The sequence below is a fragment of the Amblyomma maculatum genome, chromosome 11, assembly GCF_055883805.1.
Source record: "Amblyomma maculatum isolate TAMU_Amacu chromosome 11, ASM5588380v1, whole genome shotgun sequence".
Classification (NCBI taxonomy): domain Eukaryota; kingdom Metazoa; phylum Arthropoda; class Arachnida; order Ixodida; family Ixodidae; genus Amblyomma; species Amblyomma maculatum.
Genome location: NC_139354.1, coordinates 138144173 through 138165610, shown reverse-complemented (window position 1 = coordinate 138165610; position 21438 = coordinate 138144173). Strand labels below are relative to the sequence as shown.

Sequence of the window (21438 nt, the reverse complement as noted above, 5' to 3'; positions counted from 1 at the left end):
TGTATGCAGATTTGTCCAATTCCCGGCACCTTAAGAGACTAATTTAGTCCAACGCTCGTTACTAAGACGTATTCTCTGGGACTTCTTGCCAAGCGATGAGGACCCTGTGCGTCTTTTTGCGTACCAAGGGAACTGGGCACTGGCTGTAAATGAACAAGTCGTATAGCTGACCGTGTTGTGAATCACGGTCATCACCCTTATACCCTGGTTGATCGGTAATTATTCTTATTCTATTATTATCTTTCCGTTCTATTTCTATAGGGACGAAGAAGTTAATTGCCCGTATACCATGGCGATGATTACGTCCCATATTCACTACAGGCTATATTTTCTTTTACTTGGATTGAAGGGGGGGGGGGGGGTGCTGCGGACCATTTGGTGATTTTCAAAGCAAAAAAGTGAATACGTGTTAACAACCACAATACACTAGAATTCAGTATTTCTTCAATCAGGAGCTGTTACATGGAGAGTGTATCAGCGTTACCGTTGCTAATCAAGGAACTGCAGTTTCTTGGCGGAGCTTAGTAAGTTTATCATTGTTGCATAGCTAGTTCTAATAGTTGCTTGTCCAAACAAGCCTTGCTTTTACATTTTTTACATTTTATTTTCTCCCCCCATTTTATCTATCTATATGGCAGGTGCTCAAAATGATGTAACTATCAATGCGGTCTTCAGCAAAATAAGTTGTGAGAACCACTCTCTGCTCTGTTTTTCTCTGTCGGGGCTACGCCTTTATCTTATCTTTTACTCTTTTCGCCTTTCCCTTATGAAAATAGGGAATCTTCTCTTTATTTATTCCAGTGCTTTCACTACAAAATACCAGGCTAAGGAGTCAGCCCGGGAGTCCCCATATCTGCCTTTATATTATGACCCAAACATGCCCTCTTACTCTCACCTTCTCACTTTCGGGACGCACTTCTGCAGACTAAGTATACCTCACTTTAAATTCAAGCACCCGAGGCCAAACTCACCAGCCTATCTCACTAAGCACATTCTCCGCTTGTAGGCTTGAAGAAAACTGCTCCCATATCTTACTGCGAATACTTCGGCGCCATACACCGAAGACACCACTCCTGAAGCCTCCGAGGAAGGCAATATTTCGCAGCAATCGCCGTGTCTCGGAAGGCACAATTAATTATTTCCAGGGACCATCCTCCAGAAGGCAGCTCGCGGCGCAATATCTCCGAGACTTTGTCATCACACGGTAGTAATAACTCCGGCTTAGGCCAGAGCTATAAGGCTCTTGAGTGTCGCCAACAAAGACAACGTTTGGGAGGAAGTAAGAGCACGTAATGAGGAGATTTTTGGAGACACTGCAGACATTGCACGGCTCCATGCCGCAGTTCTCGAGATGACCTCATGGATTGTTAAAGCGGGAATAGTCTTGGAAAACCGGAAGTGCATCACATTTATGGAAACACAGAAAAGCAAAGAAAAGTGAATAAAAACGAGCGACATGGACATAAATATTGGCGCACAAGAGAAAAACTTGCTGTCTGCAAGTTCTACGTAACCTTAGTACTACATACTAATTTTACCATAGTACTACGTACTAAGGTTAAATCTACGCTAAGTATATTTGTTATTTCTAAATGAATCGCCCCTTCCCAGCCGACATAAGTGGCCTCGAAACTCGCTTAATTTACATCAAGATATTGAACACAGAGAGGAAGTTATCGCAAGAGATACCTCTCGACGTTTTCCTTTCATGGAAGTGCTAGGTCAGCGATTCAAGGTCGGCTAGTAAAGAGATTCCTCTAACAGCACATTTGTGGTGTATTTTGTTTCTGGCTCACGTTTAATGAAATGATTGAAAAGATGCGCTAAAGCCAATACGAAGAAACGCATATATGCAGTATCCTATTCAGCTGAAGCATCAGCAGTAACCAGTGTAAAATGTAACCGGAACGCGGAGCAAGCGAATTTAAGTATACCAGGAATAAGTGTACGCAGTGCACAGCTAGCGGCCATAATCCACACGGACGAGCATCGTACGAGGTGCCCGAGGAGGATGCAATACCCGGGTTCGTCATCATTGCATTGTTCATAAGAAGCATTCAAGGACTATTAAGGTAATGATGACCATCACAGTAATCCCCAAACTGCTGACTCTATTGTCGGGCTACCGAAGTCAAGGGAAAGACATCAGCAAATGATCCAAGACCTAAACAAGGAAAGTGGAAGAAAACTTTAGGAATTAATATGACGATAATTAGAGTAATGTTCTCGCAACCGAGCAACACTTCACTACATGCAACAACATACTTAAAGCGATCAGGCAGCGCACCTTTGCACCATTTTTGTGCAGACAGAAGATGCGGGGGTTAAAAAGGAAAATGAAGTAAAAGAAAACAACAAAGTAATGGAGTACAGTTATACCGTAATACTGCTATATTCTCAAATTGTAAAGTACGATTAGCGCTGTATACCAGAAGAAAAAAAGCACGTGGTCGACATGACCTACTCGTGCTCATCAGGGACCATAAGTTAAGGGCTTTCCAAAATGCTCGAAATTAGATTAAGGGCAGTGGTGCGACAGCGGTCGGAGCATGGATTTGAAAAACTCCTAATGGAATCACCGACGAAGGAAACTGGAGAAAACATAACTCGGAGTGCATGTAACCGGCGTTTTGTTGGAGAAAGAAATCAGATAATGAAGATGACGTGTCCGGGAGCGGTAAAGAAAGAGACGGGGATGTTAAATTATAAAACTGGTTTGGGTAGGAAGGCTACGGCTGCGGCACGGTGCGCGTGATTGCGGATTTGTGGAAACTTACTTCATGCATATCAAGTAGGCATAACTTGCGCGTTTATGGAGTTACACGTAGTCGTTTTGTTTTTCAGAATTAAATTTCTCAGCGAATATGTTCCGCGCAATGACCAATAAATCTGCGCATCGTTACGTGTGCACGTACATCATCTTTTCATTATGTGTGCTATTACGATGGAAGACGAACAGCGGCCAGAAGCAGACAGATATTGGGAAGGCGAGAGGCAGGAGGCTGAAAGAAAGGCGATGGGAGAAAATACGGGGGTACGAGAAACGTAACAGGCCATCGAAAGGAACGCGCTCGGCTTTAGATGGGAGGGGGTACGAACGACACATCTATGAAAAAAACACGAACGTAAGCACCCCAAAGCAAAACGATGGGTCCAGCAAAGTAAAGTGAAGTAAAAGTAATGTTCGGCACACAAGAAAGGGAACAGTAGTTTACGACAGGCAGCGAAGGGTAAGATGTTATCTGGGAATACGCCTGCCTGCTCCACGTGTTGACTGCAGATTCTGACCCTTACAAGAAAATAAGCACGGACATAGGATAATGGGAATAGAGTAAAACACATCTGACGAGTCCTCTCTTAGGCCACATGTAGATGGTAACAGGAAAGCGGGAAAAGAGAGTACACGGTTGGTGTTTCTTCCCTATATACAAACATACGAGACATAAGCTCAGACCTATAACGAAAAGAGTTTCAAATATATTGAGGAAAAGGCAGCGGTGTGTGGAAATTTTAATAAACAGCAGGAAACATCGCCCAAGCTGAAATCAAGTTTGCAGAGATTGATTTGCCCTAAAACAGCCGTGATAAACTGGAGATCAAAGGGACTGGCTTCTGAGCACGTAGTGGATGCAAAAGGGCTGGCGATGAGGATGAATATGACAAAGCTTCGACAAGTATCGCAGCTTTGAGGAAAGAAACCGCCAAGGGGCAGCCTATGAAAAACGCGCTGCACTAAGGAAGCGCGCTTTGTTGCGCGTTCAACCGGATTCGCACAGGCAGCTATATGGAGCAGCCCGGTCTACACCGTCGGCAGCGAGGCCGAGCGCGATGTGGCAATGTTTGGCGTAGCGCGGTGCCAGGCGCTTATGATATTGTGTCGTCATGGCAAAAGCCTGAGGCCGCGCGTACGAAGGGAGATTTGCACATCTAGGACTCAGTACATACACGGGCGCCTTCGTGTGGAAAACTGCCTTCCCAGCACAATTCTTTCATTACGCTAACTACATCTTAATAAGCTCATTAACTTAATAAGCTTTGCCTGAGGAGAACGAGGAGGAAACACTTTTATATTTCCTTATCTTCCTGAGTGGAGCCCTCAGTCCAGGGCTCCATGTGCCGCCTCAATCCTGGAGGCCCGCCAGAACAGCTGTCGCTGGTCTTGCGGATTGGTGCTGATGAAACGGTTTCAGAAAGGAGTGAATGCATGTCAGTTCATAAGTCCATCGGCCACTGCAATCCTGTCGGCCCGCTCGATTAGCCGGCGTTGTTCGGTCAGCTCCGTGCGGGACAAGGCATCTTCCCAAAGAGCAGAGGGTGGGGTGAGCTATAGTAGGGTGGTTTCGGGCAGGCCCAAACAGAATGATATAGTGTAGGTCGGTGTTGTTGGCAGGTGGGGGATTTTTCTGGGCAGCGGCTGGGGAAGAACAAATGTTTGTGGTACAGATTTGCATACGTGTGAGTCTACAGTTGCCGCCATGCCACAGCTTCGGCCTTGGTGAGTGCTGGGTGCGGCGGTGGCAGTGTTCTTCTTTGTGTACGGTAATATAGTGTAATGTGGGTGGAGGACTGTAGAACTGTGCTGGCGTCCTCTCTGATTTGCTCCTCCGCAATTCCGTCGACAGCGCCCAGAAGGTTGCTGCTCGGGCGAGCGTGTGCGCACTCTCGTTGCCAGGAAGGGAGGAGTGACCAGAGGTCCAAACGATATGAATAATGGGAAAAGGTATCATAGTGTATAGGTGAGAGCACGCGTGAAGCCTCTAAAGATAATGTATTCTTCGCGAAGGCACGACACGCAGCTTGTGAATCTGTGATTATGGTATATGTCGGACTGGTGTAATTTTTTTCACGCGTGTCCATGTGGTGAATGAAGGCGACTGCTACCGCTTTGGCAGTCTCCTCAGCCGTCGTGCTCGAGATCCTTCCACGAACGGAGCCCGTAACCTTAATTGAGCCGTTAGCGTCAGTAAGAGCTAGTCCCATAGCGTCTGTGCCCGATGAATATTTTGCCGCGTCGACATATAAAACAGTCTGGTCACCTCTGTACTGGCGCAGGAGTGTCTTGACTCTAGCGATCCTACGACCAGTGTGGAGTTCGGGGTGCATATTATTCGGGACTGGCGCGACCTTGATCTCAGCTGCCAGTTTGGGCGAGATAGCGTGGTACTCATGTTGCGGCGGTGTTGTCGGCTCCGGGTAGCCTAGTCTACGCAGAACAGTCCGGCCCACTCTAGTGTCTGGAAGGAGCGTGAGGAGGAGAGAGGTGCAAGAGGAACACCAGGTAGGCCTCATTCTATAGGTGATGATCGGAAATGCGCCAGCAATCCGAATTCTAAACAGACCGAAAATGTGGTGTGATTTTGTTTGGTTAAACAAAACATCCCATACCGACCCAGGCTATGCGGAACGCCGTAGTGGAGGGCTCCGCAAATACCGACCATCTGGAGGATTTTTAAAGCACGCTGACATCACATATCACACGGGCGCAGTACGTCCCGACCACTTCCATAAAAACACGATCAACGCGGCCAGGATAGGACCCTCAATCAGGATGGCCAGTCCAGAGCCCTAACCAATTACTCATCGCCCCCGCAGTTATATCGAATCCGTTTGCGCAATCTAACCTCAAAAAGCTCGAAGAGGAGCGGTTAGAGCGGCTTGGATATCTCCCGCTCACTCCAGTCAAGGAAAATTTGAAGTAAGCGCACCAATATAGGGTAATCGAGTTTCCTAACTATAATTAACGTTTCAGCAAGCAATAACAGCCCCAAAATATGAACGTCCCTTATATTACATTTTTTTCCAATATGGCATGGGGATGTATCGACTAACAATGTCATCTTTCCGCGTACAAATAAAAAAAAAATTACCATTTGTGTTAGATTCCTTTCTTTTTCTAGGACCGCACGTATAAGGAATTACTTGACTTTTATATAACAGTAACTATGTCTTTCTTCCATTTGTATTTTTTTTTGGAAGACGTGTATATCATCGTTATAAGTATAGTAGTTTGTATTCGCTTTGTACTGTTTGTCTGCTATTGCTTTATAAGTTATATTTCCACCCAATAAAATGCCTTTTGTAAGCTGAACTATCGGCAATTAATAAAATAAACAATAAGAATTTCATATAGTTTTGGCTAAATTTTAAACACTGTGGGAAAACGGTGCATCACAGGTTTTTCTCTTCCGTAACCTAGCTTGGTGCAACTGGCTGAAATGAGATACACATTTGTCAGCAATTAAATATCTTGTTTTATTGAACGGCTGTGGCACTACAGATCCGTACTGCAGAACTTGACGTTGCCTCCGCAACACATTGATAGGCAGCTGCTCCACATGCAAAAAAAGATTCTTAATGCAAGAAAAGCCTTGGGATCAGCGCTTTCGCAAAAATAAGTTTCACAGCTAAACAAGCAAGAGTAACTGGTGGCTGTCTTCGCGCCCGCCAATGCTCTTCTGTCAAGGCTGCCGCATTGCTGATGCGCAATGCAACGAACATTTCCACGGCACAGCTGCGTCGATTCAGGCCTTTAATGCTACACTATTTAACGCTTTGATTTTCCTTTATACTATATAGTATACCTAATAACTCTCCAATCTCGCGTGCAGCCGTTGCGCACCTGACACTATGGAGTATATCTCTTTGTTTTGCCACAAAGATGGTCTTATGACCTAAAGTGAGAGCAAACACATTTTTGTTTAGAGAGCCATGTCAGCAGTTTCGATATACCTAAAGTTTCCAAAGCAAAGATATTTGTGCGATTTTTCTTATTTTCTGCCTCAAAGCAGCACAAACTCCAGATCCAGCACTGCTCTACGACCAGTGTGGGCGCTGATGAAGCGCGTGCACATCTTCCAAAGTCTGCTTTCTAAAGTTCTCGTTTAACCCGAGTCGGAAACCGCTGATATGGGTCTGTTAGTTAGAATTAAGACTGGAAAGAGCTTCTAATTTAATTGTATTATCATCGAATCACCATCGCAGATCATTCTCGTTCAAGTACACAAGTACAAGTGGTCACAATGAGTTGAAAAAAAAAAAAAAAACAATTTACTTCACACAACACCACCCCAGCAAATCGCAAAATGGCTCAATAACACATTCAGCCGCCTGTGCCAGCGCCACGAACTCAGGTATACTACGCCCTCCAGTTGATGATACTTTCGTAGTTTGTGTTTCGAAAATGGCTTCTTAACGATTGCGACACGAGGCAGGAGTGAGGTGTGATTGCCACTAAACGTGCCGCGTACCGGGTTCGAGCTGAGATGAACGCAAAAAATAAACAAGATAGCTTGAGGCAATTATGGCGGGACGAACACCGAAGGGAAGATACGCGGCTGACGAGTGAAAGCCAGTACACCTGCACGTCCCGTCGTTGTAATTCTACAACTGCGGTTGCATTTCTCACTCTACTGTTGACAAGAGATGTAGAAATTCACCAAACGGTCCGTTTGCCCAGCAGACCCCGCTGAAAATGAATTTTCTTTGGAAGATTGGAATGTTAAACGCACAGAGACAGTTCGCCTTCATTAGTGCGCGCTTGGCTGCAAGAAAAATGTGTGATAAAAACATCACCTCAAGAGTTAAAGTGTTTTCAAATGGAGAACAGTATAGAGTAAAGATTCTGTTTAGTTTCCAGAAAACATAGGCGAGGTAGCCTGCAACGGCAAGATAAGTAAATATACGTCATGGATGCGAGAAAAAAAAAAAAAGGTGAATTCATTCTACAGCACTAGACGCTTTCCCTCAAAGGACGTCGACTTGACGTTGTTGTTGTGGCTGTAGGAAGAAGGAAAAGAAAATTCACGGGCTTGCTACTGGCTCTGTAGCTGAGCCACCTCCGCTGCCTCGTGCGGACAGAAGAGAAAATAGAGAAGAAAGAAAAAAGAAGACGGAGAGAAAGACACGCGCCGCAACAGCCGTCGTCCACCACCGAAGCGGTGGCGTGTGCAATGGCGGTTTGCAACAGATAACAATTCGGTGGCAGGCTAGCCGCCGCCGCAAGCGGCGGTGACCTACCTATCCCAGCCCCAACAGGGCCAGGACCAACCACCCTCCTCTACTTCATCCCGACTTGACGGCAACGCAATCTTTGTGGGACTATACACGCATCAGCTGCATGCAGATGGATCAGTCGCATGCAAATGTGTTGCATTCGACGTCATTACCTCTGTGACTGCGGTCCACACAAACTTTTCGCAGTTCATGTCGGAGCACAAGCGCACAACGTTTTGCTGTGATGGTCTTCAGCATGACAGCCACTACCTAAATGCAGCCGAACTGTATGGCAAACTCGCATGCCCGAATGCCGTAAATGGCTGAGTACCATGTTATGTCTGGCGCATGCGCAGCGCGGAGTAAGTCGAGCCCATTTATAAAGAACCTGGCGGTCACGCCGATTCCGTTCGTTATATCCGAAGTTCGTAGTAAATGTACTTGCCTTATTATAAAGAGCGAAAAGACAAGGCAAAAGTGGCACTGAATTATTTCTATGTAAAGACTCTTGAGCACCTTTATTTTATCACTCTATGCAGCCTCTTTGTAAACCCTCCATGCACCGCGGCCGCGTGCCCCTGGGCGAGAACCCTTATTGCAGACAAGAGCGCGGTTCAGGCATTCACGGACAAATGGTTAGAGCAGGTCTGCAACCGACTTTCGTGTTATTCAGGCCCCTTGTGCCTAACATGTTCCCAACCCAAGCGGACCAACGGCGGCTTGGGGAACGCTATTTTCGAAAAATAGGGGCCGCCCCTAGCATTAACCCAAGACCCCAAGCGCGCCTTACGTTTTGCGCATGCGCATTTCGACGCCCCAAGCTCCTTGGGGCATAGAGTTTCTTACACTACCTAGAGGGAAAGCTGAGGGCGCTGCACTTCAGCCACCATGGGCACGCTATCATGAGCCGGTGTGCTATACTTGTTGCGTGACAGTCGGTTTTTTCTCGGGTACGTGGAGTGGCGTTACTGCAATGTTTTTTTTTTTCGTTATCATCATCATCTGAAGGTGCGTACATAGACCGCGAAAGCCATAGTAGCGAAGGCGCAAAAGCAGACGTCGCCAATAAATGGTTTCTGTTTCCCGAAATGCCACTAAAAACTTCCTTAAGTGATTGTACAACCATAAATATTTTCATAACGTTTTTTTATTTCAAAGTTTGGGTATTAGGTACGAAATATTGGTATTTGTGCTACTGAAAACTAAGCCAATAGGAGAAAGAGCCATCGCTTATATTGGATAAATCTCACACTGACATGCTGTTTATCTCTCTTTTTACAATTTATAGTCACAATATTCAATCTTAGGGCATTATTTACGGCATTAGTTTTGGCCAAAAGTTGTAGTTCTGCACTCGGTAGCTCTCCGGTAACATGATGCTTTGAGCGCCCATGGTGGCTGAACTGGCCGTCTGGAAACTCCATGTAAACTCCCATAGACGGCAGCACAGCTTTCCTTCTAGGTAAGAGTAAGAAACGCTATGCCTTGGGGGCTTCAAAGCTTGGGGCCTCCTATTCTAAAACTCTCTATTAATGAAGTAGCGGCTACGCTACTCCGTCGAATGTTTGTACAGAACGTCGTCTGACGCCTGCGCGCTGTCTGCAAACGGCAGCAGCGCAGAAGGCGGAGTTTCGCTTGGGCAGACGACACATGCCGCGTTACCCGGGTGGGACCGCACACATCGACTATAACTCGGGACTGGTATTATAAAACTGGTTTAAATCGCTTCCGTAAGTTCGAAGACCTAGCACACCAGTTTCGCTACATACAATGCCGCTGTAGCGTTCCACAATCTTCGGCTTCCGCAGACGCCAAGCTTGCCCAGCCGGTACTCACTCATTGATTGACTTTGTAGCGTGTCAGGAAGCGCTAGGCCGACGGTCTACTGCAGTTTAAAATACCATTTTGTTTTTTTCATTATCTTTATGTAGGAGAAGGTGATGTTCACACATTCTAAAGCGGAAATCACGCGAGGTAGAACGCTCTTCGGTCTACCCGCTGACATCAAGCGCGCGTTATTCGACTGCGGAAACAAGTCTACGACGCCTCCTGGTTCCTTATACTCGACGAGTGCGGTCACAGTATAGTTAGTTTTATGCGAGACGTGTTGGCCATAGCCTTAATACATATTTTGAAGCTGGCTTCCTCATCTTCCGTAATAAGCGAACATTCTTTGTAACTGCGAGCATATAGGTCTGCTCGACGGAGCACTACGTTTTACAGCCCGCAACAACCTCGCGGACGGTTTAATAAACATTTTATTCCGTCATATACAACGAATTTACACGTAAGACCATCAAAGATATCTTTTTGCAAGAACATGCGGTTCCTCGATTGTGGATGTGTTGTCCTGAAATGTTCTTGTGTCCATTGCCCTCACGGCGAACGCCGCCTTCCTCTCTACATCGCAGTTTCCCAAAATACCAGAGGATTTTTACCCATCTGTTTATAATAATGCTTAAAGCCGTAGTTCTATAGCTGTCCTGCACATAGCCACAGCGCGTGTTCTAACGGTCAAATAATGTGCGTACAGCCCGGCCAAGGCAGCCTTGTTCGCTGCGCTGGAGCACCCAAGATTAACCGAAAACGCAAACAAACTTGTCGTTGAAACACTGTTGACTCACCGTGTTGTATAATCAGTGGCTTTATGACGCTGTCTGAACAATGCAAACAACTTCTCTATCCCACCAGCAAGCGTGAAGCCCGCGCTGCGTCTGTCACTATCCAAACACGGGTGGACGGAGAGGCTTTCGGTTCTTCAGTGAGCTCTTCTAATATGTTCTCAGGGCCCGTTACTCGGACAACTTTCATGATATTGCTTTTTTTTTCTTAGGAGCGCGTGTTTATCGAGTGGTCGCTCAAAAACGGCCCTTGATGCGGCCTATACAGTTAATGCTTTATTATTAGCATATACAGATATGTGTCATTTTATGGTGTTGGATGTTGTGGTTTCACAGCCGCAGATACGATTTTCGCTCGGTATTAGTTTCTAGTAAGCGAAAGAGCTGTTATAAACTGCATGCATGCATACTCCGTGATTGCCAGTGAACAGAATTGCGAACGTCACATGATGATTAAGAAGCCTTATTTCTTTCGTTTATCTCATATTCAAACGAAAGGCTCAAAGTATAGCTTAAAAAAAAAAAAAAAATCAAACACTCAAGATTCACATGTACTAGTAAACAGCCCTTGAACGAAAGACAACAGATAATGACTGTAAGCATTAGTAGGGCAATATTAGCTAGCTGCTCATGTATTCTTGATTTTTTATGTTTTTATGCAACCGGGTAGAGCCCGTCATCGACTCACGTCGTGCTCAGTGAAAGCCTTGGCTCACGGTGAAAACCGTATGGCATGGTACGGTAGCGTATGGTACGCTATGGTATGGTATGGTACTGTAGGCATCGCCCGGTATCGTATGTGTGGATTAATGTTCCAAACCTCAACGTGCCCTATGAGGGATATAGCAGCTCTAGACGACTCCGCATCAGCTTCAACCACGTGTTCTTTTCGTGTACTGGCATGACACCGCGTAGGGGGATTTTAGATGTCACTGCTCCTGGGATAGCAGGGAAGCCATCGGGCGAAATTCGTAATCTTTTTGAAGTGGCATTACTTACATCCCTTATTTCGTGACACTGAACTCATTAGGTCGTCCATTCTGGTTAGTGGAAAATTGATTCAAAAATATCTAAGGAAAATATCTTCAGATATATAGCATCGCCACATTGAGTTGGGAATGGTTTACGGAAGTCCCAAAGAAAAAATTCCCCAAGTCAAGTACGAAGGAAGTATATTTAGGTATGCTGTCCATTGCAACAGTTGCGACTGAGCCGTTGCTGCCTAGCAAAAACTAGTCGATACGGCGACAGTGGGTCCATCGATCTTAGCCGGATGTCCGAAACGCTGCAATCGAAAAAAGCAAAAACTAATCGTGCTCTAGAAAAGGCAACGGAGTGCGCCCCTACAAGTATGCGGACTATCTTTAGGTTAAAAAAGAAAATGTAAAACCGAGGCACTCGAACTTTCCACTCCAACCTTGCTTCGACACGGTAAAACATCCCAACCTCCGTGCTTCTTCCTCGCGCAGGAATTTTCCGTCCGGCAACTCACTTGACCGAGAGCGTTTCGGTTAATGACAGCAGGCTGGCAGACGAGCGGGTCTTGTAAATAAATATCGCTCCCTCTCGGACGGATAGCCTTCTAGGAGCTTCGCCGTAGTCAAAGGGCACTGCAGCAGAGACCACGACCGGCAAGGCGATATTTTTGGACGTCCTCAATCGTGAAGTGAGTCATTTTAACACGGAGAATATGTGCCGCGTTTACTGCGTGCCACAAGTATGCTTGTCTTTGTTCCCAAAAGAAAGCTGTGATTCAGAGGCTTTGCAGTCAGTGGCCACAATTTCCCCAATGAGTAACTATGAGTACGCGCAGCAGACAATTTGTTTCTTCAACACACAGACTTTCATACTGGGCTGCATATATTTCTTTGCTCTTGGTGTTACTGCACGAAGGGTGTTCCTGCCCCTTCGATACACCATTGTGTCCTGAACCCTAACGCTAGTATGATGCGTATATACACGTTAAAAACAAAAAGACCAAAAAAGTCACTTCCGCGGCAAAAGAGGTCGAAAGAGACCTCTCGGTTCAGGTATTCACTCACCTACCCGCGTTCAAATACGAAAAAAAAAAAAAAAAAAAAAGCAGTCAATAGACTACATCCGAAACAAGACCAGCCAACCCTCAGCGCAACGCTAAACAGGAAAGCATAGTTTAGTAAAATATGTAGACTGCTGACCCCGGCAAGAAATGATTGACGTTTAGCCACTGTTTACACGCTTCTCCTCCATTGTACTGCTTAGAAAACGAGAACTGTTTTGTTCGTTCGAAATCTACTCTGCGAATGTTGACAGTAGATTGGAAAGGTCCATAAAAACACAGTGGAAAGACAAGTCAGCTCCTGGGTTTTTCCATTTTAGCAAACAATCGGAAACAAACATGTCTCTCGATGCAACGAATGCGTTGTTCGTCGTGCACAGTGACCTGCAACTGAGACGTCGTAGACAACTACATAGCTCAAAACGAGCGAAAACAGCAGCTGGCTGAGGGAAGTTTTTGGCAGCAATACTGGGAAAGGCTGTCACATTATCGCGTGTTCTTAAGATGATAAAATCAACTTGTGGATGGAAGTTGGGAGCAGAAGCACGTAGATACAATTCCTATTGAATTAAGTGCACCATGCATTTCGTTCTTAATGCCGCTTACTACGCCTACATGTACAGTTTTCTTGTAAAAAGACTGAAGCCTTGGCGAACGGGAAGCGCCTGGTAGAACAAATGTGTTCATTTGCAATGCCAAAAACATCAAAAACTGCCAAATACACCGCATCATGTGCGTAAAATCGTAAAAACTGCGTATTTGATCGTCAAGGAGTGACACGACGGCTTGAGAATACAACCGGACCTGCACAAAGCAAAGTGGGATGAGAAGTAGTGGTATTGGATGTTTGAGACCGAAGTAGCATGCAGGCTACTTGAAACTTTCTCGCGCGATCTAGCGTACTCCAAGCCAGAACTCAACGAATGGATGTCAGCCAGCGATATCGGCATATAGCACAGCCATTGCAAGAAGGCCGCGAGGAAAGAAGCTACGAAAGGCCCTCGATGAAAGTTTTGTACATTTTAATGTAGTAACGACACCTTTACCTCACAATGCCGAAAAGAGTCCCCCGTCAAATTTCGCACGTAACGAAAGAAGAAATGTCACCTTTAGGGCTTCGGTCACGCTTATTCCTTCCGCAAACAGCGTTTCGGCCTAGACGGTCGGTCATGATGCGACGTGGTCGTGTTACGACGGGCGCTTATCACCAGCGGCAGGGGCGTCCAAGGTTCGCACGACCAACAGTCGCGTTCGTTAGCGTGTGTGCGTGGCAAGAAATCACGTCGATCACTGCGCACGGATTCCTCTCGCAATCACTAAAGAATGTGCAAAGAACACAACGCTCACCTTTCGGTCTACAATCCTTGACGTCGAAACAACAGGCCACGGAAGAGCGAAGCCACCAACGCCGCCGATGTATCCGTGGCCACCAACTCGCTCGGCACAACCAGTTTTCGCGGGACGGTAAACAGCAAGAAAAGCTGACACGGCGAAAGGAGGAGGTGCGCGATTCCGAGAGGAAGAGGCGGGTGCGAGCGAGCGTTGCTCTTTCGTTAGCTTCGACTCCCCCGACTAGCTCGAAAAATCCACCACACTACTCCCGGAGGTCGGAGCAGTAACCACTGTGAAACGCCGCACACAGGGCACCGGACGCACGCACCGCCAGACGGCGAGGGGCACAGAAGAAAAGTTATCTCCGCCCGTGTTTCCCAGAGTGCGGTACAGTCGGATTGCCACGCGCGCGCTGCAAACTTGCCGAACGATGACTGCTGCTGCTGTCGTTTGATGTCCGCACGCAGCGTAATCCCGCAATTGGGTCGGTCGTTCGACGCGGCTGCAGTGACGACGTGATCGCCTTACGACGACGAGCTCCAACGCCGATTTTGCTTTTGCCGGGCGAACCGCACTGCACTAGCGGTCGCGACGTGGGACGGTGTTGTACGCAGAGTAGCGGAAAACCGCGGCGGCCGGCCGACAGGCCAACCCCCTCCCACCCCGCTCCCTCTCTCACCACACGCCGGGCTCTTTATTTTCTTATGCTCTCGCTACCTCACCCTTTCGGCTTCATATACTTTCGGAAGCCTTCTCCTCAGCTGTCCCGCTTTGTGTCCTTGCCCTTTCGTTCTTACTTCTCTCTCTTCCTTCTCTCGTCCGGAGAGTATGCCTCCATACGATCAAGAGAAAATAAAAATGAAATCACAGAAGTTGTGAGCTGTGGCGCGCCCTGTCGGACAAGTGAAGAAGCACGCAAGCATTTTGTTTGCCTCCGAGATTTGAGTTCTTAGTTGCGAGATTCGGCGCGATCAATGTGTATGAAATTAACCTGCAAGGTAACAAACTGATCGAAAGTTTATATCGCAGGCCAGACGTTCGCAGGGAATTATGAATTGTCCCGCAAGTGTCAGAATACTCGCTACCGCTGACCATGAGACGACTTCGAGCTTTAGTGCAGCTATTTCGAAAAAAGCACGCATTTTTCCGACTGCGCCTCACAATGCACAGAAAATTTAAAATACAGGCTACAAAAACAACCTGCGCGAATATTTATTGAAGCTTATGAAGAAATGCTGGATTTTCATGCACTAAAAACGCAGCTTTGTGGCGGAAAATAGGCAGGTAAAATTCCATTTTAGACACCGAACGCAGAAAAATAGGCACTAAATTTAAGGCTTCTTCAAAAGTGTGCATTGTCTAATATCTACAGTGTCGGCTCATAATATCTACCTTAAAATGAGAAGTATAACCTGCGTATTGATTTGGGACTTCAATAAAGGCGAGAACCTTAAAGCAGTTTTGTAATAGCTGTCCCGCAACATACCATACTGTTCAAATGCTTCAACAAAGCAAATGGGGTCGTTTCTGTCCGTCGCAAGAAATCTTCGGAAATAGTATTACAAACATTAAAAACGCATTTGACACTCCTAGAACCAAACAATAAAATGCAAATCAAACTAAGCCGTTAAGCTACTTACTAAAGGTCGATGTTTCATGTGTTTATATGACATTGTCAATAAATTGTTCTGAACGGGCCTACGTTCTTCCGCTGAGGGCCAATGATGGATAAGAACCGTTCAGCTAGAAATAACTGGAATATATGAAGGACAACTCGCATGCAAATACCATCCCCTGATTAATGATCTCCAAGTTATGGCCCTTCTGACACACGCACACACACACACACACACACACACACACACACACACACACACACACACACACACACACACACACACACACACACACACACACACACACACACACACACACACACACACACACACACACACACACACACACACACACACACACACACACACACACACACACACACACACACACACACACACACACACACACACACACACACACACACACACACACACACACACACACACACACACACACACACACACACACACACACACACACACACACACACACACACACAACGTTGTATTTTTAAAAGAAATATATTATAGAAGCGTAGTCAAAACATCCAATGCATTTACTCTTCGTTATCTTAGAATGTTAGCCGGCCACATTACTCGGAAAGCGCTCGAAACTCCTTGTTTTTGTACAAGGCGAACTGCAATTCGGCGAAAATGTTTCGCAACTTCCCCAAAACAGCGATTATTCGCTGTATACTCTCAATTCGTCCAGTGCTGTTATGTTGATTACATTCCTCCAATTCCAGTTTCTTAGTGAGGAAAGTAAAGTTGTCGCGCAAGTATACCAGGTACCCTATGAGGCTGTCTTGAGAGAAGAGAGCTTGATTGAGCTTTCCTGAATGAAGCACTCTCATCATCTGAGAAACTGTCCATGACGGTCTTTAGGCCAAGCAAAAATGCGAAGGGCTTCCCGGTGGTGGGTCCGTCAGAGACAAATGACACTTGGTGGAGCAGCTTCTTATTGGAACGGGGAACTTTATAGAGATTGTATACAAGAGGTGATACAAGGGAGCAAACATCAGAGACGAATGGCAACTGGCCGCGGTTGGCTGCGCCGACCGCTAAAGCAGAGAATTAAGGGACTCCGCGTCCCCAAAGTCGAGCTGGCGCCTCTTGCACCAGCTACAAAGTAGCGCGAGCGCCCTATCGCAAGGAGTAGCTCCAGCAAGAGAGACTCGAGTAGAGTCCCGCGCTCCTGAGATGAGTCGAGAGCATGCCCCTTTTTACAAGTCAAAATAAAAACACAGTCACTCTCCAAAACCTTCGCAGAGCGCACCAGATGCACGCTATGTGTTTTTACAACTATTACTGTATCCATTTTTTTGTATGTATGTATGAAATAAACTTGAAACTTGAAACTAAACACTTATGCAATGCGACGAAAGCCTGGCCCCTCTCGTGGGTTTTATGGCCTCCGGCCGCTCCCACTCGGCCGACGTACAGCGGGAGACCGCGCTAATGAGGGTCCGAGACGAGGCAAAAGGAGCACTTCTCCCGTCTCCAGTAACAAAAGGAAAGTAAACTCAGAGGTGGGTCCGAAGGGAGAGCTCGCATTTTTCAAGCTAAAGCTCTCCTTCTAGGAACTAGAACGCGACACGCAGTTCAACACTATAGGCACCCAGCTGAGAAATGCTACCGAAACACAAGTACGCATGTACGTACACATATGCATGAGGGTCCGGCAGAGAAACTTGCACAGACGATCCAACAAACGCTGAGGCCGAGCAGAGCACGGGCTTTACAGTCCAGAAATTTGAGTGTAGCACTCAAATGCTTGCCGCCCCGTTCCCTGATGTGGGAGGAGAGCCTCCAGTTGAAAGAGGCCCTTCCGGCAACTGCTCTTTGAACTTACCCACCCAAGAATGGGCTTTTAGACAGACAATATCATCATCATCATCATAATCATCATCAGCCTGACTATACCACCTTGATTAAAGCAATAAATTCGTTAACATAATTGGAAAAGTTTGTGAGTTCTTAACAAATGCCGTGAATCGGAGAAGGTGACATGCATCATATTCGAGTAGAACGGCTTAAGCAGAAATGCGTTTTTTTGGTCACAGAGGATGCTGAATCCATCTATAAAAAGCGAGACCTTATTGCGTTCCATGTCGTTGAAGATAACTTTCAAGGATTGGTTAAACAGCCAGGTTATAGTTTCTTTTTTGGTTCTGTCCAAAGGCTTGGAGCATGCAAGGAACGTCAAGATACTTTGTTGGGCGAGTTGGTACTTATTCATTATTAATATAAACAGCGCGAACACGAAAGGAGGACAAAGGAAGGAATTTACTGTTGAAGAACCAGTGGACGATCGGTTACAGTATTTAGATCTATTGATTCAATTCGGTGATGATCATGTTTGTTGGGAATACAACCCGAGATCGGTGAAGCCGTTGCTAAGCTCGAATTCGGGGCATTACAAATTAGTGAAGAATGGGATGATCAACGCTTGCTTATTGAATGCGTTGAAGAATTCTTGTTACCACGGCATGGGCAGGAGTTTTTAAAGACAAGTGACAAGAATTGCAAAGGCCGGTTATCGGGAGTCGGTTATTATTGAGGCTAGTTGCCGGGTACTGAAGAGGTTTAAAAGAATGCACCGACTGAAATCCCTGCCCAGCATGGGTGAGAGGAAGAGGAAGGTTGCAGTGGTACCGTATGTGCACAGAATTTCGCATAGCCTCAAAAATGTAGGCAAAAGGTATAGCGTTGACGTCGCATTGACCGCCCCGATCAAGATGAAGAGGATCTGCCCGTCTATTCAAAGGGAAAGAGAAGCGAAGAAGCAAGAATGTGGGGTGAAACATAGAAACCCATATGTTGGATGCAAGACAGGTGTTGTGTATAGGCTTCCACTCTCTTGTGGAGCCAGTTGTATAGGACGAACAGGACGATGTATTAATAAGAGCCTACAGGAACACCGGAACAACTTGGAAAGTGGAAAGGACAAAACGTTTCTGGTATCACATTGCCAGTCATGGGAAATAATGAAGAAGGAGAACAAGAAGTGCCCTCCTAAGTTTGACAAGGTTAGGATTTTGTATCGCCACAAAGAGAAGATGAAGAGAGAGATAGTGGAATCATTTTATTTCAACGGACAATAAGTGTGTCAGCAAGACTTCTCTTGCTCTTTCAAGCAAAGAGGCGTCTTTTTTAAGTGATTTTTTGTGCAGCAGGTGAACCCAGGGGTTGTTTCATGTGACTGCTTCGTTTTCTTCATGTTTGTTTTTTCTGAGCATTGGAGTAAAGGGCTTAGGCATAGTTGTGAGTCAGCGCTTGTACTGTGGCTTTCTTTTATCTTGTCCTTTGTCTTTGTGTTCGCGCTGTCTATATTAATAATGCAAGGAACGACCTTGTCTTTTAATCGGCTCCGGTCATTCCTGCTGGGAATTGCGACCAACAAACAGTCTCTTCACTTCTATTGTTTCATCTTCTTATTCCAAAAAAAAATGCCAGGAGCCGCCGGGCTCATCTTGTATCCTTCCAAAGATTTCTACAGACATAACCCAGAGGCAGTTTTTTTTTTCTTTTTTTTCAAGAGTTGATTTGGATGGTGCACTTTATTGCAATGCTTTTGAAGGAACTGTTTGAATACTAGATCTTGAATTTTTTCCACCAATGTTTGCAGCCACTAAGAGCTCGCACAAATCATAGTGCAAAGATAAAATACTTTGTGTCATCTTAGAGGCTTAGGTCAGGAACGCTTTCTTCTGGCATTAAACATTTGCCTGATGTCCTGCAGAAGTTAGTCTTGTGCACTGGTCCAGATATTTCTCTGCGTAGGAAATATGTAGTAATGAAGCGAACATTGGATATAAAAATTTAGTGTAATACCAAGGTAAAATATTCTATGCTGTGACAAAGCGAATGTTTTTGTTAGTATTCTAGCACGTCTTAAGAATAGACGCGATGGCATGTTTGACACCGTTTTTCTTTTTCGTGATCTTTTTACATTTTTATTTACGTTCGTTTGTGAAGAAAGTAAAGCGTAGTATCTGTGTTACTTCCCTATGTACACCTGCATTTGCCTTAAAACCATACAGTTGGAGGTATATGCATATGTCATCGGTTCGAATCCCAATCATGAACTAGCCGCTATCTTATATGGGAACCGAAGTGGTATCACATCACCCTGAACGCTATACATAAAATCTGCCTCACAATTTATGATACGAAATCACGGGCATATTTGTTTCCCGACCTGTTTCCGACAAGTCCTTGAAACCTTCATCTCAAACAAGGGTATAGCGACGGCTTTTCTGTCAAACGAGCCCTGTACGCTATTACACAATAGACAAATCTGAACAAACATGAACGCTGTATTTCAATTAGCGGCAAGTTATGAAGCAAATGATGTTTTAGGGCTGCGTGGAGCGTTTAACAATTTTCACTTAACTGCAATGATTTCACCAAAACAAGGCTATGCGTATTCACTTTCACTGTGCATGGTTGGCAGAAAACAGTGTCGCCATCTGTAGTGTGTACATGCATGATGCATTAGCAGTCTACTACCGAATAAATGCTCTCTTCGAGGTTTTTCGCTCTGATATGGCTGGTAAGTCCGATCGAGATTCATGGTCAGATATGAAAATAACGAGGTGTGGTACGTGCACTCCGCCTTTTCTTGTTTTATTAGTGGCGCTTTTGCAGGGACATTACTCATTCTCGTGATGGAATATAGCGCAGATCATAAAATATGGCACGGGACTGACGCCGGAAGAGGGCTCTTCATACAAGCACTAGACGAGAGAGTTGTTATATGCTGCTTAGGCAAGGGCGCGAATGTTTACTTGTGTGCACACACGATTGGCAGCTTTTCAGTTTGGAGTGCTCCTACGAGGTTGCCTCTCAATACAATTTGATAAGGATAACGCGCAGCCGCCGAGCACAAAGCGATATATGGCGCATAGTCGAAATATTAACCAGTTAAGCTGATTCTAGCTGGTTTATGCAACCATTCCTAGTTAGCTGCAGATGAAACCAACTGGGCATTGCTCAGAAAAATGTATCTTCATTAAATCAAATCAAATCAAATCAGATTTATTTTCCAACAAGTGGATGGTCGCCTGGGCTAAAAGCTATACAAACAGCTTGACAGAGGCCCAGGAAACCCCGATTATACCCGCCTCTACCATATTTCTCCAATTAACCCGGTCCTGTGCTAGCTGCATCCGCTTGACCCATGCGAACTTCTTAACCTCATCCACCCACCTAACTTTTTTCCGTACCATGCTGCTCTCCTTCCCTTGGAAAGTTTGTTACCCTAAGCGACCATCGGTTATCCTCTCTTCGCACTACATGTCCTGCCCATGTCAATGTTTTCTTCTTGATTTCCACTAGAATGTCAGTAACTTGAGTTATTTCTCTTACCCCCCCCCCCCCCCCCCCCCCTGCACGTTTCCTATCTCTTAATGTTACCTCTACCATTTTTCGTTCCATAGCCCACTGTGTTGTCCTCAACTTAAGTAGGACTCTCTTTTATTAGCCTCCACATTTCAGCCCATGCATAGGTGAGCACAGATAATATGCAATTGTTGTGTACTTTCGTCTTGGGCGATACCGGTAAGCTGTTAGTCATATCTGCGAGTGCCGAATGCGCTCTATCCCAGTTTCCTTTTCAGGGTCCAGATCTGCGGTTACTACCTATCCTAAGTAGACATATTCGCCTACTACTTCCAGTGCTTCGCTACCTAACGTAAACGTTATTCCTTCCCGAGGCTGGTGAACTTTACCTTAGTCTTCTACATACTGATTTTCAAGCCTACCTTTCTACTTTTTCTGTCTAGGTCATCAATCATTATTTGAAGTTCATCGCCTGAGTTACTTAGCAAGGCAACGT

General features: G+C 45.7%; 1 protein-coding gene across 1 annotated transcript in view; it reads right to left on the bottom strand.

Annotated features, from left to right (window-relative positions):
- Nucleotides 1-14613, bottom strand: part of LOC146175057 (uncharacterized) — a 63927-nt gene extending 49314 nt beyond the window's left edge. The window contains exon 1 of the mRNA XM_084584469.1: nucleotides 13999-14613. The gene's annotated coding sequence lies outside the window, so the exon portion shown is untranslated. The remainder of the gene's footprint in view (nucleotides 1-13998) is intronic.
- Between the last annotated feature and the right edge of the window lie 6825 nt (nucleotides 14614-21438).